Raw genomic sequence first — 17,876 nt, forward strand, 5'->3', positions numbered from 1 at the left:
TCTCTCACTGTTCAATTAAACCTTCCATTAAAATTATAGACAGATAATTTCTATGTTAGTGGGAAAACATACAAAATCAGCAGGGGATCAAATACTTTTTCCCCTCACTGTATATGAACACACATATATTTGAGTCTATTCCATTTTTATACAAAATAGATTTTCTTCTGAATATGGGGATAAACTGTGATTCTACTTTTATTTTGAAGGTCGTTGTTAATTTAAGTGCATGTTGGTTTGCTACAGTGTGAAGAGTTTTTTTCCTGATTTGTACCACACAATACTCTAAACTACCAAATTTGGGATTGGTATGTAACATTTTATGTACAAAGACAGCTCTTTGTATCAGTCAACTTGACATGATAAACTGATGGTGTGTATTTAGCTCATGTGGTTTGCTGTACTATGATGCTATTTCGTCTTGAAGGATAGTGCTCATCTATCTTATCATCCATTCCAAATCAGCACAACAACATCAATGAAAATGCATTCAAAACACTTTTATATCCAGCGAGCAGAATTAAAGATATTCAATCTTTCAGCTGTGAGCTCTGGGACATTTTGTGTTGTTTTTCTGATGACAATTGATTTACTTTCAATGTTGATGTTTTCCAAGATGTCTGATGACGGTGGACTGAATGTGACTTGCTGCAGAAACATTTGTTCCAACCCCTACTCCACCCCTGCCTCTTTCCAACTGCCCCGGCTTTAAATCTGTCCACATCCCCATTACTGCTTGACTATGATGTGACATAATCAACATATGCAAGTTTTTTTTTTAAAGATATGTATCCAAGGGAGAGAGTGTGGGGAAGGGGGTCAATACATAAATACATATTTTTTGAAATATCAAACAATTTTGGTAATTATGCTAAAATACTTTTTTTGGTTAATGTAAAAAGAAAAAAAAAACATTTCTACTGTTGCTAGTGCTCATGTGCAGTAAATTGTTCTTTGGTGTAGTCAAAATTATCCTGGTTTAGTTGATTTTAAAACAAATTTTCTCCAAAAGTACTTGTGTCTTATTTTCGTTAGCCTTCTGATCTACTGCATTTTAGGATGCAGCTTTAATAACAAGCTTAAAAACCTTGATAAAAATGCATGCATTTTGCCGGAGAACATTGGGTTTAGTGTTTCACAAGGACAGGAATTGTTTTTGTATGTGGGTCCTAAATGTATGGTATTCCCAAAATAATGTAGTGCTCTATTTTTCAACTGCACCCGTGGGGCTCTGTTCAAAAGTAGAGGAGTAAAGAGTGGGCTGGCATTTGGCAAACATCCTCCATTTTTCAGTTTTTATCTGGCTGTAAAAGTGAAAATCTTTTCTGAGTGAAAGGGAGATTCTACTTAGGTTTTGTACATGAGATTATGTAAAGTGAAGAAATTGAAAGGACGATTATATGACAAGTACTTTTCATTTGTTACAGCCTGAGTTCTTGTCAAAAATACTGTCTATGAATTATTAAAAATATATTTAAAAGAAATGCAATTCAGTTGTTGATCCGGTGCAATGTCTATGAGTAAACAGAATAAATCATTGTCCTTTTAAAGTCCTGACACAAAAATGGTTCTCTTCTTTTGTAAATAGATGTTTTCAAGTTCAATGTACAGTCTGTTTGTAAACTGCATTGCTGCTTATACACAATATTTTGTATTAACAACACATTTTAGCGCTATTTATGTTATGAATGAAGACATTGTCATTGTCATCCAATCTCAGCCCTTCAAAATAAATATTCAGCAGGTAATTTCTATCCTAATGGGATTGAAACAGTAAATTCTCCATGACTTCTCTGTACTTCAAAACTATATTGAGACACTCTAGTACCCTAAAACTGATTTTGGGACCTCAACGCCAGTTCCAATCTGTTTTTAAGACCTGGTACAACAAATGTAAATTATTGTTGAAAAAGGTAGAAGAGAAATTTAAATTATTAAAAAGGTAGAAGAGAAAACCAGCAGGCCCTGGACTTCATGGGTTGAGTTGAATAACTATACAGTGTTGTCTTTCCAGTACTGAACATCTGCAAGCCGGATATCATCTAGACATAGAGGGAGCAGGACCTAAGTCTGGTGTGTCTATATTATGTGCTAGACATAAAGAATGAAGAGGCTTATCATACTGTACACCACACTTTCATTCTATCTCTTTTCTCTCTCCCCTCTCTCTCACATCTTCCGCAAGAATGAATAAGTGAATAGACATAGGAGGCGGAGAGAAGGCAAGAGACAGCGACCAGCTAGAAAACAATATGTCTTTGGTAACCCGCTGTGACAGCAAGGCTACCCGCCTTCCCCTATTTCATAAATCCTATCCTTCATATTGTCAAGCAGTGAACAAAGCGGGGAAAGCGTGGAGGAGAAAGAGGGAGGGGGAGAAGACAGCAGGGATTTAAGACTGTCGACTCTACCATCCATCCTCGTCTTCTAAACCGACTTGCTCTTATCCCGTCATTCTTTTTTTAAGTATTTTTTTGGGGTATTTTATTATCTGTTCTGACAGGATAGTTGGAAGGAGAGGCTAGACAGATAGGTATGCAAAGAGAGACAGAGAGGAAGGGCACAGACAGTCGGCTGAGCCAGGTGGCATTTTGGTCAATATATTTTAACTCAACATCAGAAAGTTTAAGTAACCAATATCGGTTCAGACTTCTATACTGCTATGCTGGTCACTGATGCCTTCACAAAAGGTGTATTTCCAAACCATTCATATACATTTACAAATGTACATATGTTGCATTCATTTACAAATTCAAAACCCTTTTGTACAGAGCGTCCCCAAAATCAAAGTGTTTTTTGGTATGGGTTCTTAGTGTCCCGGAAGGAATTAGAACATGTCAGAACATGTACATTGTGCAAAATTAGAATGCAGCATGAAAAGTATGACCCATTGTATTAATTAAATACCGGCCCTGCCTATAATTATGACTTACTATTAGTATATGCCATCGCTTCCGAGTCCCGGACACCGAACGTCTGAGCGGGATGCACACACGCGCCGCTGGGGGGGAGGACCAATGTTAGTATCTGTTTCTCTCGCTTCGTACACATTCCGCGGGGGCCCTAGGGTGGGTCGTGCACGCTGCCAATTTGCTCCTGTCTGTGACACCAGAAGGCGAGGGCAACGGTGGTGTCTGAGAGACCCTAAGGCAGACCCTAAGTTCCCCTCTGCCCTCTCCCGAAGGCAGAGGTGAACGCCAGCGGGGACGACCCTCCTCTTGTGTCAGAGCGACCCAAAGGCAATGCAAGCGGCGATCCTCCTCTCATGTCTGAGAGACCCGAAGGCAGAGGGGAACACCAGCGGGACCCTCCTCTCGTGTCTGAGAGACCCGGAGGCAATGCGAGCGGGGACCCTCCTCTCGTGTAGGAGAGAACGTAAGGCAGAGGTGAACACCAGCGGGGACCCTCCTGTCGTGTCTGAGAGACCCGAAGGCAGAGGTGAACGCCAGTGGGGACCCTCCTCTCGTGTCTGAGAAACCCGAAGGCAATGCGAGCGGCGATCCTCCTCTCGTGTCTGAGAGATCCTCAGGCAGAGGGCAACCCTCCTCTCGTGTCAGAGAGACCCTAAGGCAGAGGGGAACACCAGCGGGGACCCTCCTCTCGTGTCTGAGAGACCCTAAGGCAGAGGGCAACCCTCCTCTCCTGTCAGAGAGACCTTAAGGCAGAGGTGAACACCAGTGGGGACCCTCCTCTTGTGTCTGAGAGACCCGAAGGCAGAGGTGAACGCCAGTGGGGACCCTCCTCTCGTGTCTGAGAGACCCTAAGGCAGAGGGCAACCCTCCTCTTGTGTCAGAGAGACCCTAAGGCAGAGGGGAACACCAGCGGGGACCCTCCTCTCGTGTCTGAGAGACCCGAAGGCAATGCGAGCGGTGATCCTCTTCTTGTGTCAGAGAGACCCTAAGGCAGAGGTGAACACCAGTGGGGACCCTCCTCTCATGTCAGAGAGACCCTAAGGCAGAGGTGAACACCAGTGGAGACCCTCCTCTCGTGTCTGAGAGACCCGAAGGCAGAGGTGAACGCCAGCGGGGACCCTCCTCTCGTGTCTGAGAGACCCAAAGGCAATGCGAGCGGCGATCCTCCTCTCGTGTCTGAGAGACCCAAAGGCAATGCGAGCGGCGATCCTCCTCTCGTGTCTGAGAGACCCTAAGGCAGAGGGGAACCCCAGCGGGGACCCTCCTCTCATGTCTGGGAGACCCTAAGGCAGAGGGGAACCCTCCTCTCGTGTCAGAGAGACCCAGAGGCAATGCGAGCGGCAATCCTCCTCTCGTGTCTGAGAGACCCTAAGGCAGAGGGGAACGCCAGCGGGGACGACCCTCCTCTCGTGTCAGAGAAACCAGAAGGCAACGCGAGCGGCGTTCCTCTTCTTGTGTCTGAGAGACCCGAAGGCAGAGGGGAACACCAGCGGGGACCCTCCTCTCGTGTCAGAGAGACCCCGGGGCGAGGGGAGCGCGCGCAGGCTACCGGTGGGTCGCTACGTACCCAAGGGCCCGAGCAGGTGGAAGTTCGACGGCAGGTCTTTCTGACCCCCGGGGCTACACTAGGGCCCGGGCAGTCTGTCCGCGGGTCGGGCGGACCCTGGGGCGACACAAGGGTTAAAAATATATTCAACATTCTTTCTACGCCTCGCAGGCACATTATCCAAAATTTCATCAACAAGGTCAACATTTCGGTCAACAGTTTGCTTAGTCTCAGTCACGTTTAATACATCAGACCCAGTCTCAGACCTGGGTAGACTTAAAGTCAGTGTGTTTGTATCAAGCTCCCACTGTCGCACAACAGTCAAAAATCTTTGTAAAATGGCAGAGTATCTTTTGGCTTTCTCATGTAAATCCATATCAGGCTTCAACAGTATATTGCGAATCGATGAGTCCAAATCATTTTCAACAGATTGTCTTACATCAGTGCTAGTTGTTTTGGATTCTCGCAGTTTTTCTAACTGATGTTGTGGCACCAGAAACATTTTCTGAACATGCTCCATGTTGTTTAAACCTGTCTTGATGCAATTAGACTGGTTAAGAAGGGAACTGCAACGTTTAGTAACGGCAGAAAACCTCCAGATTGGTTGATGGTTTTTCTTTTCCTTGCGACTGAAGTGTTCTTTCTAGTGTATTTAATTTTGTATATAATTTTGTCTTTTTGTCTCTTTACTTTTCGAGCTGCGATCCTGTTAAGGCTATATTTCCGCGCCTTAGATTAAGCGTTATTTCACAAAGTGATAGAATGAGGTCGGTGGATGCTGATTCTAAAATAACTTTTCATTGACTTGCCGGTGCCTTAAATATCATCTTCAAAAGTGGTACATTTCTACTAATGTGTTAGACATGATCAAACATTCTTAGGAACGTACACGACAGGCCAATCCCCTGAAAATAACCCTGTTCTCAGACAGTAGTCTTCTGGTGTTGTAGCTTTAAAGTTAATAAGTAAATAACCAAAAGGCGGATGTGTTGCATCTTTAAAACTCTCCATGAAGAATCGAGAAAGACCGGGGTATATCTGTCTGCTTAAAATGCTAATCTGCTGATTGTCGCGGGGGTTTTTAAACAAAATGAGGTAGTTTGTGTTCAAGTTAATAGTTCTACTAGATTTGCATTTAACAAACATGTTTTGGACAAGGTAAATTGCACTCAGGTTACGGTGGTGTGAATATTGTGTGAAAACTCTCTCCATCTCCAAACTCTCTGATGCACTTTTCATTAAATCGTCAATATTAAAACGTTGTTTTTCTGAATTGGTAGCAGATTGTCATCACACAGCGATGTTGGTAGACCTTCTATAAAAGTAATCTCCCTTACCTTCAGCATTTCGTCATACAGCGTTTGCCAACATGAATGAACCCAGACGATATTTAGAATTTCTTTGGAGAAAACAACATCAGCATTATCCAGCAACATCTTCACAAAATATGTTTTACCAGAGTTACTGGGGCCACTAATGACACAGCTGAACGGGTGTTGTAGTCGTGGGTCAAAACCGCTATCTATCCTAGACTGTGGTTTAGTACCTGTAAGGCCTTGTGCTGTAATCAGGGAAGTCTTTGTTTTGTTGTAGAATGGGTAAAGACTACAGACATCGTTATACTGAATAGTCTCCCCTTCTCGAGCCGTAAACTTCAGATGAATCGCATTAGTACGACCGCCAAAAAGAGCATCCCGAGGGTCAAGGCGCTCTGGAGCATCAAAGGTTTTCAAGAAAGCTTTGACATCTGCATATGTGTTTTTAAGCTGATTCCACTTGCACTCCCATATGTATTGAACATGTATGTTGTGTTGTTCTTTCAAAGCCTCTAGCTTTGACAACCAATGCTGGTGCCTCAACCCGTACCGAATCTTTGTCACTGGATTGATGCTTGTTGAACAATGACACTTTGGGAGGGTGACTGTGCCAGAAACAACATAGAAATTCATAGACCGTGCTCAACCCATCGTGTTCTGCATATCCATCCACGCAGTAGGCACTGATTTTCACTTCACCCTTGTTCAGGGCGTGCTGTATTGATATATTCTCATCGGAGGCCACATATTCAAACCACTGGATTGAGCTGTTTGAGAATGTCTTCTGACAACGGTTGTAGTTGTCTGAGGGGACCAATGCAATGGTGTCCTTGGTGAGGAATCTTTTGCAAAAGACTTTCATGCAAGCCAAAGCAATCGTAATTGACCGGAATGGGTCAACACCACCACACTCCAGGAACTCGAGTCTGTAGCGCATACAACCCTCTCTCAAGATGACCACATCATTCACGCAGTAAGCCTTTATTTCATCCTGCATGACAAAGGGGTCTGTGGAAACAGTTGCATACCATTGCAAAAACTAATATTTTTCTTTAGCCATCATAGTATTCACACCATAGTAATGCGGTTCCGGATGGGGGCCAACATAGTTCTTATTCTCCTTGATGTTAAACTTGTAAGGAAAGTAGCCTTTTTCGAATCCTTAAAACCCATAGCACGTGGCAAGGCCGACAGCTTCATAGGTAGGAAGCAATGACTATCAATGTATCTCTGATTGAATGTGCTGTCTGTAAAAATCATGAGCTTGCTACCATTAGCAATAAGTGTCTTGCCAATACCATTGTTAGCAAGGTACTGCATCAAGATGTAACCATCAAAACCTTTAGAGTTGTGTGCTATAAATGTGTAGTCATTATATTTTGGTTGCCTAAACTTTTGGAAAAAAGCAGCAACACAACCATCTCCGGCTGAACACCACGTCTCGTTATCAAAGCTTATTGCGCACACAAAATTTGCAGTGTGTACACCATACACCGGATTGGCAATTGTCTCGAAATCATAAAATATGTAGCGCTCACTGGGGTCCTCGGGCTTGGAGGGTTTTATAAAACACTGATGATTCATTTCAACCGTCAGATCCACATTACAATTGGGGCACATGTTAGCTATAGCACCAGTCATAGACATAAGACACACCCAGAAAACCCTACAGATTCATGATGCCATAGAAGTGGTTATCGTGTAAGTATATAAGGACGGTTCTAGGGTGGGTGTCCTTGCTGTTTTGAAACTTGGTAAAGTGACCATTGTGAGGGAATTTTCTATAAACTGCATATATAATCACACGTTTTATGAATATATCAATATGCCTGCATAATCACACGTTTTAGGGAATATATTAACGAGTGATCCAAAAACACTATGAGTTCTTAGATGATGCAGCCCACGCACAAACACACAGACAGAAAGGCCTCAGAAAACATATGGCCTTGAGATTGGGGCAGTTGGTCTTGATGCTCCATAGGGGTTTACCAGTAACAGTGCAACTCAGCAGAACAGCATCCTGTGTCCAGATATTCATGGCCCTGAAATGTATGGCTTTTTGAGTTCAATGAAAGTGTGACCCCAACATGAACCATGAGATCTTCAAGTTAAGTTAAGGACACTCAGGAAGTGATGAGGGGCAAGAGGTAAACTCCACCCTAAGGGGAACTTCCAAAGAAGGATGGTCAGATGGCGTGATGGTTGGTCAGATGGTGTGATATTTGAAGATTTGGTATAAAGATACAGGGGCAAGAGATAAACCCCGCCTTAAAGGGGACTTCCAAAGGTGATGATCATATGGCGTGATGTTTGAAGATTTTGTATAAAAGCCATGGTCCTGTACTTAGAATTTGGGTGTATCTGCTGTTGAAGTCTAACACTTCCCCGAGTTGGTTTGTTGGAAAGGAGAATAAAACACCAGGAGTCAGGTCAATTACTGTATCGTATATACATTTATTACAGAAGCTTCTGGAGACAAGTGTCGCCGCACATTGTCTAAGGATCAACAGTCAAAACATCATTTTTATACTTCTACTACGCCCAAAAAGATAGAGGCGTTAACTTACAAAGCAAGTGTGTCCTTGGCCCAATCCCAGTTCTATTCCTTATAGGATAACTGCAAGTACCCCCCTTGCCCCCCTTGTGGTGTCTCTGTTGTCTGTCTGACTATGTGTGTGCGCCTCTAACCTGTGTCCTGTTTCTCAAAAGACAGACATACTAAATCTTTCTGAAGTTTTTTTTGTTTTAGTCATTGTGGACTTGGTTTTCCACGACACCATCCCGTGTTCAGTGAAACACAACAATTTTACACCCTGTCATTTCTTCAAACCGAACAATATCTGTGAATGCCATACAATTATCTAAAGCAGAGGTCTCAAACCGGTTCCACGGAGGGTCATGTGTCTGCAGGTTTTTGGGTTTTCCTTTAAATTGGTTCCCAGTTAAGACCTAAACAACCAGGTGGGGGTAGAAACGAACCATTTAGTGACCAAATTAGTCAATTAAGTACAAGGTGAGAGCGAAAACCTCAACAGTGTTGGAGCTTTACGTCGCAGGGCACCACCCTCACGGTTTTTGACAATTTGTACCACCAGTTCTAGTGATTCATCAATCATAATCTCGGCATTACTCTGCATAACACTTTCAAGTAAATTACCAAACGTGTGTTCATTATATTCATCCGCTCTCATGGTCACATGTACGGGGTCTATCAGAGATTCACCACTCAACTCAATCTGCAGACGATCACCAGGCCCGTGTACAAAGTCTGAAGCTCTAACAGTCAAAGTATCCAAGCCTGCCATAATACTTGCGTATAATGTGCCAAAATCACCAACTTCACCAGTATTTTGTAAATGTATCAACTGTCGTAATTCAACATTGTCAAATGCATTACGTTGTATAAATTTAACATCGCCATCACTGCATTGAGTTTGCATCAGAGAGCTCGAAGGAGGGTCAACTAGATCGTGTGAAAAATTGGGGCTACTAAGCTTGGGTTAACAAGCCTTGTATTTGAGGATTATTGTGTGCATCGCTGTTTAACAAAGTAATGTTTGGTTCATTTGTATTTTGGGGTGTGATCGATTGATTATGTGTAGAGGGTGTTGGCTGTTCCATGTCTGGTCTGTTGTTAGCATTATCTTTCGCCATTTCTCTAGCTGAACTTGTCAACAACGATACACTATTCAGGTTAAAATATTCTAACTCAAACACATACAGCGCAGTGTTTGATGGGTTGACGGTATTACTTTCAGCTTTCAAGCATGAAAGAAAACAATGAAACAAAAATCCCCTCATGCTGTGCAGCCACATGGTAGGGTGTCCGTACTCTGTATCATTACCGGCTGTCCTCAATCTGTTGGAGTAAAGAATGTTGTACCAAGGTTCAGCTGTATGCATAGTCAGAATTGTTAATAACACTTTAGAACAAGCCTAAACATTTCTGTAAATATTACACAAATACAAAAAAATATCTGTTTAGGTTGTGTAAGATCACAACCGCCCAGTCCAACTGAAACAGATGCCGTTCACTTGGTCAAAATACAAATAGGATTAACAAGCTTATACAGGTAATTAAAGCTGATTAACAATAATGTCAAAAGTCTACTTACCAAGATTTGAAGGCCCAAAAATTTGTTTACTAAACACGGCTGGTGTTTAACCTTTTCACGCGTGAGTTTCAAATATTCCTTACCGACCCCCCAGCGTGAGTTTTTTTGCACGTGACTTCGGTACTCTGCAGCATTTGAACTCACGCCAGCCTTTGAACAGTCACCTTGCTAGGTAAGGAACACTACATGCATTGCATTGCAAGCTTCTCTCGTTGACTCGAATTCTAAGAGCTACAAAAGTTGGTTGATTTATTACTGTAGCTAGCTAGAAAACGTCAGCTAACCGCTAGCAAACGTCAGCTGCCCGCTAGCTAACAAATCGTGACCAGTTATTCAATGCAGTGAAAATGAATAAACTATATAAAATGCATACAACGGGGAACGTAACTTCTAGAAAGTTTTTGCAATGGTTTTGATCGGTAGTAGTCGCTAATATAATTCGTTTTTGTGCATTAGTGTTGGCTGTCTGTTGGTACGTAACTAACACTTCTTGTCCCGATTTGAATGCTTTCTACCTGGTTAATATCATAGTATGGTCTTGAAACAATTACAATCAGGAAATAAAGTTATAAACACTGTTTGAGCTAAATGTGCGTAAATAATAGCGCGGTTTTACCAGCCATTGTTACGTTACTTGTAGCTAGGTATGCTAATGGTGCGTTCTAAACATGACGTTCTAATCACACCGGTGTGATCGTACGCTCCAGGGACCACTCTAGATTGATCACACTGGTGTGATCGTACGCGCCAAAGGGTTAATTCCGCTCAACCTAAACTGGAGATTTAAACAGGCAATATGAAAGACAGCTAAATATGCATGGATTACGCAATCGTAAAATTGATTTACACATTCTTAAAATGTTCAAATGTCTCGTTTGTTAGCGTTTGTAATTGCAGCACAATTCAAATAAATTACTTCAAATAAAATAACTTGTACTTACAACAGAAACGATATACTCTGCGCTAGAAACAACAGCTGACTTCTGTGGATGCTGCAGGTTTAATTACTGTCTTTATATCACAGCCGGCGCCTCCAGCAAGTCACGCCTCTTAACTTTGTCATTGGTTACATGTCATTGTTCTTCACGTTAGATAAAAACTGTGTTAGAACTATACAGGCTGCAATGATTAAAATTCAGGATAAAATGTAACTATTTAGTTCTGTTGATTGTTGACAACCAAATGTCAGCCTTGACATCGCGTCATATAATTTTATATATGAACGATAAACTAATCTGCTTATATATAAACGCTGGCGATTGTCACCATATCGGCATTCATCTGTTCAACATTTAACAAAGACCGTAATACAGCAATCAAAAATCAGATTTCAATAGTTGGTCATTGCGAGAATGCAGATACTACAGTATATATATATTTTTAACCAACGTTGCCTATTATTAAACATTTCTACCAATGTGTGGAAAACAATCTCGCGTTGATCCCCGTTGTACAATTTCAAAAGACGCCTTTACGAATGTTTTAATTACCTGAAATAACATATCCTGACCTGTCAACGATTTGCCATTGTTCATGCATATTTATACGCTACCTGGTGGGTAACTTTGTAACGTTTTGACGTATAATGCAACTTAAAAGTTAATGCTTACTTAAAACAACAATTTTTATTACAAAACTCAGCATTGCTCATACATACACATGTGCCTAAATCCATGTTTTTATTTATTACAATATTTTAAAACCCAAACTGCGACACAATCCACCTGTGTAATGTGTGGTTTGCCCTAAATAATAGCATTGCTTATGTGATGTTAGTTAGCTGTGGTGCTGTGTTGGACTACAAACTGTGAAACATGGGATGATTTTCAACCTGCATATAATACAGTTTGTAATAGTGGTTATTAAGGGACCATTACTACAGGGCAGATATTTCTTAAGGCCCATCTCTTGTTAAAATGAAAAGTGGGCTGAAACTCTCCAAATCGTAAGTCCCTTCTTTATATCTTACACAAAAAGAATGTCTCTCATGTGTAACTCTGTGCTTGTGGAAAAACACCATGTTACATGCACATTGTAAAACATGAAGTTAACATCTATTGTACCACATGGCAGTGGAACCCTGGCACCCTTTTGTTGAACACCAAACAACTTACCACTGACACAACACTTATTTATTGCCCGGGATTTAAGGCCCATTTGTTAATTAACATTCTGGAACCTTAAGGCCCATTTGTTAATTATCAAACATAACCCTCCTGTTATAACACTAGTCTGTTTTGCTCATCAGACGTTGTAAAACATCAAACACGGACACATCAATGAAATCATAAATCACAAAGTCACCGGACATGCATACGTCACTCCAGAAGTCATGCATACCTCACTCCCGGACATGCATACGTCACTCCGTACACACGTCATACAGGAAGTCCCACCCTAACATACGTCATACAGGAAGTCCCACCCTACAAACCGGATGTCCCGCCCATTCTGACACATTATACCCTACATTAACTACTGATAATTGTTAATGATTTAATATATGATCAAGAAAAGTTTAAATCGACTGATACTAGTATTGATACTAGTATAGTATTGATAGGAAGTCCAGAGTCCAGTTGCAGAGAGAGGGGCTGATCTCTAGGTCATGGAGTTTGTTGACCAGCCTAGAGGGGATGACCGTGTTGAATGCTGAGCTAATGTCTATGAACAGCATTCTCCCATAGGTGTTGGTTTTGACTTAAGGTGGGCCAGAACAGGTGCGACAGGTCGAAGGTCATTCAGGCTAGACGCAGGTGACTGCTGTGGAATCTGAGCATTAACAATTACAATATGAATGTACATTTCAGTGGAAGTGAATGTGCCTAGATAATGAGAACAACAGAAACCTTTCTGTTTAGATTATCTCTCTGTAGGTTGTGCTCTAATGACAGGAATGTTTACAATGGCCATATGGCAGGGGGGGTTGACTTCTAAAAACATGGTCTTTGCTACTCAGAAACACCTTCAATGTATATATCAGCTTGTAACCAACATTACAGTGAGAAGATAATGGAACGTTCACCGTATGACATCTGTGCTGCAATTTTCCAATAAACGTGAGCAAACTTCTCCCTCGATTTGATACGGGTTCTACATTATTTGACCACTATACGAAACTGCTTATTTCTAACACTTTGGTGCTGTGAGCCGTATGGTTGGAGATTTAGATTCTACAAAAAAACAGAGAGATAATTTTGTTGTCCTGAGACAACAAAAAACAGTTTTTTTGTTGTCCCTTGCGCACCCACAAGGGAGTCTGTCTTTGTTCTTGTTTCTTGCGAACTGCTGAATGGTTGGTGAGTGTTCAGTCTGGTCTCATCTGTGGTAATTTTACCTACACAAGCATATTCAGTTTTGAGATAAACAAACATGAAGTGAAAGCTAAATATTTTCCTCTCATTAGCTTTAATGTTGAAATTTATGATTTTGAAACCAACTGAAGTGAGGGTAGAGACCTAAAGTCATCCCCCATTGTTGATGATAAAAGTTGTGATTTAGGGTTTGGCTGACCGCCACTATTTGGAATAAATATGAATCTAAGTTTGTGAATTCCCTAAAATGTAGGAGGTTAATCAAGACACTGTGTTTTTCATGAGGTAGTTTGGCCGTTGCCTGTAAAAATGCTATATTTGTATGCTGTAGCTATGCTAATACAATTGCCCTGGTAAACCACTGTATATGGGCTGGGGTTTTTCACTCCTACAATTCAATTGCGCAGCTTATCCCCTGGGGGCCAAACAATTTAGTTAGGCATGTGCCAAGAAACTACAGGATATTCTAAATGCATGATAGCCAATTTCAAAGACCTGTTTGATGGTATTGTGGTAAAGTCAAATTTGAGAGCTGTTTAACTATGTTGTAAAATTTGTTAATGGGTTATATGGTTTATAATTCCTTCGCACAAGCGACCGTGTTGCACATTGATGTCTTTGATGGTGTTAGTGAATGTTAATGTTTTTTTTTAACTTGTTCACTTTGTTTTGATGAATATACAGGATGCAACTCCTTATCGAATGGATTATAGATCCATCCCTACTACCAATTCTCTATTTTTAATGTCTGTCCTGAAAAGATGGCCAGTGTGGGTTCAGGATGGCGCCTCCTGTAGCCGTATTTGTCCTTGTTCTGCATTCACTCATCACACTTTCCGTTGATTTAATAAAGTGAAGGCAGGGGGGATGTATGATATGATAATTGATTGTGATTGGAAAGAGTTGAGCTTAGGGCTCAAGGCAAATCAAATTGGTATTTATAAGGAGTTATGTAAAAAATTTAGTTTTTCCTGTTTGCATAGTTATAACGGAGCATTGGCATCTGTTATGTTTTTTTTTTCCATTTACAGGATGTTTTTAATTGGTTTATTTGGAGATTGTTTTGTTTGATGTAAGGTCTAACATTTTAATGGTTGAATAGAATAGATCTAACCATTTCTGATTTGGCTAAGCAAAGTCAAGTCTGACAATCTTATTCCACTGCTGGTTGCTATTGGGCAATAATATAGCACAAGGAACCAAACATCAACCAAGCCAGTTCTGGATGGAAAAGGAACTTTGACATAGCCAGGGGCCGGAGGGTGTCAGGTTTGGGGACCACACGATTTCGTCTCTGCTCTTTGCGGATGATGTTGTCGTGTTGGCCCCTAAAAACCAGGACCTTCAGCATGCACTGGGACAGTTTGCAGCAGAGTGTGAAGCGGTTGGGATGAAAATCAGTACCTCCAAATCCGAGGCCATGGTCCTCAGTCGGAAAAGGGTGGCTTGCCCTCTTCAGGTTGGTGGAGAGTTCCTGCCTCAAGTGGAGGAGTTTAAGTATCTAGGGGTCTTGTTCACGAGTGAGGGAAGGATGGAACAAGAGATTGACAGACGGATCGGTGCAGATTCTGCAGTAATGCGGTCGATGTATTGGTCTGTCTTGGTGAAGAAAGAGCTGAGCCGCAAGGCGAAGCTCTCGATTTACCGGTCAATCTACGTCCTTACTTTCACCTATGGTCATGAGCTTTGGTCATGACCGAAAGGACAAGATCCCGGATACAGGCGGCTGAAATGAGCTTTCTCCGCAGGGTGGCTGGGCGATCCCTTAGAGAGGTTAAGAAGCTTGGTCACCCGGGAGGAGCTCAGAGTAGAGCCGCTGCTCTTCCACATCGAGAGGGGTCAGCTGAGGTGGCTTGGGCATCTGTTCCGGATGCCTCCTGGACGCCTTCCCGGGAAGGTGTTCCGGGCCCGTCCCACCGGGAGGAGACCCCGGGGAAGACCTAGGACATGCTGGAGGGACTATGTCTCTCGGCTGGCCTGGGAACGCCTCGGTGTCCCCCCGGAAGGGCTAGAGGAAGTGTCTAGGGAGAGGGAAGTCTGGGCATCTCTGCTTAGACTGCTGCCCCTGCGACCCGGCCCTGGATAAGCGGAAGAAGATGGATGGATGGATGGACATTTTATGAAAACTTGTCTGAATAGGGTGTATGCTTCACTCCTATGATGGAACTTCTGAGATCCACAAGTTTTCAGGACTGATCTATTGTCTTCATTGTTGGTTGTTGACGGAACAATACCCCGTGGATGAAAGTCCGATAGACTGTTGAACCACACTAATCGTTGTTTTGTAGTTAAACTTTCAACAGATCAGGACATCACAACCCCTTTTCTGATGATACATCACATCACTGACTGGACACAGACAACTGAGTGTGCGAGTACCAGCAACATGTTCAAGAAGGACTTCTACAACCACATTGGTTGAATCTGTTTCGAATCTTCCTGATCACTCACATGGCAGAACAATGCCAGGGTCAGATCACTTGGCTTCGCACTCCATTTCTAGATGAATCGTCGACAGCGAGATGAGGAAAATCCAGAAGGACTCCACATACTACAGGTCAGAGTACCACGGGCTAGTTGACTGGAAAGGTCACATGGTCCCAACACAGTGGAAGACACTGTTGTGGTGTTTATTTTGAATTAGTGAAGTGTTGGAAACTCACTGTTCCATTACACACCTACACTGACTTGTTAGAACAATCAGGCAATTTGCTGGGTCAACATCACACTGACTGCAATAACTGATTTTGGAACTTTCATCACTGATACAAGACAAAGAAAACTGAAGACAAGAACTAAAGGACACTTAATTGGAAACTAACTTCTTTCCTTACAATCTAAGATTTTCCCAAATGAACTGATATGGTGATTTCATATATATGAAGGTTTTTTTCTCAGGTGGGAAACTCTGTACAATGACAATCCCAATATTAGACTTTGGCGTATTTTGTTATGATGCTTAATGATCTACATTATGATGGCTATCATGGTATGTTTGGACAGTGAATTGTTCCCTATTATAGGTTGTCCCTGTCAAAGGTAGATGTTTTCCCTATTTTAAAGGTAGAATCTTTCACAGGTACAACAGGATATGCATAAGTCTTTTGTATGATATTGTCGCATGGATCATGATACGGACAAGGGGGGTTTTGATTGTTCAATGGACTTTGGGGGAAATGTTTTAATCATGGTTTCATGTTTTTCGTCTGATTTTCTGCTGAACACTGTTAACACTGACAGTAGCCTATTGTTGTCAATATGTTTCTCGACCCTTATAATCTGAAGTGGGGGCGGGATTGATGACTGTCATACATTGAGTTATGTGTCAGAGTCTGGTGTGTCAATTGTTCTTGTTTATATTCATTTTCATTTGATGAACAATAGAACCTGATTGGTCAGATACTTCTATTGTTGTTTCATCTTAGTCATTTGTAACATAAGTGTATGGGCCTTTTCTTTTCATTAGGAATTTAATTGTACTTGTAATATTTTATCAAACATGTAATGTTTTTCTTTAAATGTTTGATAGGGGGAGTGTGGAATCTAAGCATTAACAATTACAATGTGAATGTACGTTTCATTGTACGTGAATGTGCCTATATAATGAGAACAACCTCTCTGTTTAGATCATCTCTCTGTAGGTTGGGATCTACTAACCACAGGAATGTTTTACATTAGCCATTTGGCATGGGGGTTACCCATTTGGCATGGGGGTTACTGTCTTGGAAACCTGATCTGCTAGGTAAACACATCCTTCAATGTATATATCAGATTTAACCAACATTACAGTGAGAAGAGAGTGACTGAGATGAGATTGAGGTTGTGTAAGGAAGACCAGGTCCGTAACCTCATGAACAAGACTTTCTAATGCTGCAATAAATAATATACTTTCTCTCTCCCTTGACAAACGTGTTTGCGATAATTATTACAACCACTATACGAAACGGCTAATTTCTAACACCTGTTTTGGGCCCAAATAAAAGACCATTTGATCAGTCACACCAGCCTTAAACACTTGGCCTTCGGACAATTCATAAAATGCAACATCCGGTATCTCAGGGTTGAAAATGTGTCCACCGATCCACCCGTCTTCCAACTTCCACTTCTGTGCTAACATTTCCTGATGTAGTTGATGAATTCGGGGTAAACTCTGCATCGGTTTCTTCGGGGCTGCCATGTTGGTCGAGTCTTTGCCGTCCATTTGTAATCTCTTGCCGACTTGCTGAGCAGCATTAAGTTTGGTAGCTTTCAACGGTGTTTCACTCAAAACGTTGATCGCTGCAAAATCCGCCATGGTTTGTAATGTGCACCTGACCAGTGGATGGGCTGTTGGGTGACAGCATCCAATGGAAGGCTGTTGCTATGCAGAATAGTTTATTTTACCCAATCAGGGGAAGGTATCTGATATTTATTTGATCAAATCATAAGGTTGCTGGGTGGGACATAAGTTTTGTTTTCTTCATTTGCTCAATCTGACTGTAGAAGAGGTTGTAGCAGTATGTCAGCTTAGCTAGCATGCTAACTTAGCATTAGCAAACGTTTTAGCATTGTGTCCTTGCATAACGCTAACTTGTCAAAAAGACAAAGAAAGGATATGTGTTTTCAACAGTTTTAGAAGTATTATTATTAGTATAAAATGGCAAAACGAAAAAATACATTTACTAAATGTA

The sequence above is a fragment of the Esox lucius genome, chromosome 23 (genome assembly GCF_011004845.1).
Source record: "Esox lucius isolate fEsoLuc1 chromosome 23, fEsoLuc1.pri, whole genome shotgun sequence".
Classification (NCBI taxonomy): domain Eukaryota; kingdom Metazoa; phylum Chordata; class Actinopteri; order Esociformes; family Esocidae; genus Esox; species Esox lucius.